At 39.8% G+C, this 1,426-nt stretch overlaps 1 non-coding gene across 1 annotated transcript; it reads left to right on the forward strand.

The window, feature by feature from the left end:
- The first annotated feature begins 976 nt into the window (after positions 1–976).
- LOC147733181 (U6 spliceosomal RNA) lies at positions 977–1,084 on the forward strand. The gene has a single exon (XR_015308797.1). It is a non-coding gene; the product is annotated as a U6 spliceosomal RNA (small nuclear RNA).
- Positions 1,085–1,426: the final 342 nt, after the last annotated feature.

Genomic DNA, 1,426 nt, shown 5'->3' on the forward strand with positions numbered 1-1,426 from the left:
TTTACTACTGCCTGCCACTTTTCACTCAAAGTTCAAGGTGGCTCTTCTTCTTCTATCTCATTCTCAAAAATGAATTAACAGTAGTTTATTGGACTGTAATGCTCTATGTTTGACTCTTCTTCTCCATCTTCTTCAGACACAGATACTAAATACGCCCATTCAGGCGAAGTATACTTTCTATTTGCAATTCTCATTCTCGCTGGTCTTTTAGAACTAGTGACTCACTTTCGCTGTTCTTTGAGTCAATTTCAACTACTCCAGGTTCTTCTTTACTTGACTTCTGCCAGTGCTTTCTTTTGCAAGCTCTCTTTACTGTTCATGGTATTTCCACTCTTGCATCCTCACTTGTGACTACTGCTGAATCTTCTCCACTCACTGATGGACTTGTCTTTGATCAGCATCAGCAACTCGACTCACTGCGATCTGTTTTTTCCCTGTAGGAGTTTTTGAGACTAACATTTTCAATTTGAGTTTCCACTGGTCAGATCAGAGACAATTTCTTCTTGCTGTTACATGTGACTTTGCAACAGCTCTTCACTCTGACTCTTGCATTGAAACTAGTTATTGCCACAGGTGTCTTCACCAGGATCTTTACCTTCATTAGCAGTTTCACCAATTTCACCTGTTTCAGAATTTTCTTTAAACCCTTCTGGATCCTTGCTGCAAACTTGTGCTTGACACTGTGAATCAGTGGTTGTTGTCACCAAATCTTCCTCAACTCCCTTCACTCTTCTCATATGAGTGGCGTGGAACTACTGCTGGATTCCAGCACACGTTAAAGACATATTAGTCATAAGCACAACTTGAAAGGGTCCCCAAGAGCATTCTTCTATACAACTTTTACGGATGTGATTTGTTATAAGAATCCAATCTCCTGGGATCATTGCTGTTGCCATATTCACCTGATTAGAAACAGATTCCACCACATCAGCCAGTCCTTTGCAGTAATCTAGAACAATGTCATCAGTTATCGGAAGTGCTCGCTTCGGCAGCACATATACTAAAAATTGGAACGATACAGAGAAGATTAGCATGGCCCCTGCGCAAGGATGACACGCAAATTCGTGAAGTTATTGGAATACGTGTAGCTGAAGTAATTTAGGATAATCTAATTTCTCTGCCAATTAACACTTCCTGGGGTTAGAGACCAGTCTTTTTATTCAGGGTAATTCTAATGCTCATCAAGACAACAACAAGAAGGGCAACAATCCACTTCAACTAGTGGATGCACACCCTTTAGCCAGCTTGTTTTTAATGGTCCCATTAATTCTCTCGACTATGCCAGATGAATAAGGGTGATATCTACAATGGATCTTTTAGGCAATTTGGAGATCTGTGAAAATCAATTAAAACATATGTTTTTAAAATTGGAGTTATGATCCATCTCAATAGAGATTGGTAGTCAAAATGGGGTATTAATTCCCTG

Source organism: Lissotriton vulgaris, chromosome 2_1, assembly GCF_964263255.1.
Source record: "Lissotriton vulgaris chromosome 2_1, aLisVul1.2, whole genome shotgun sequence".
NCBI lineage: Eukaryota > Metazoa > Chordata > Amphibia > Caudata > Salamandridae > Lissotriton > Lissotriton vulgaris.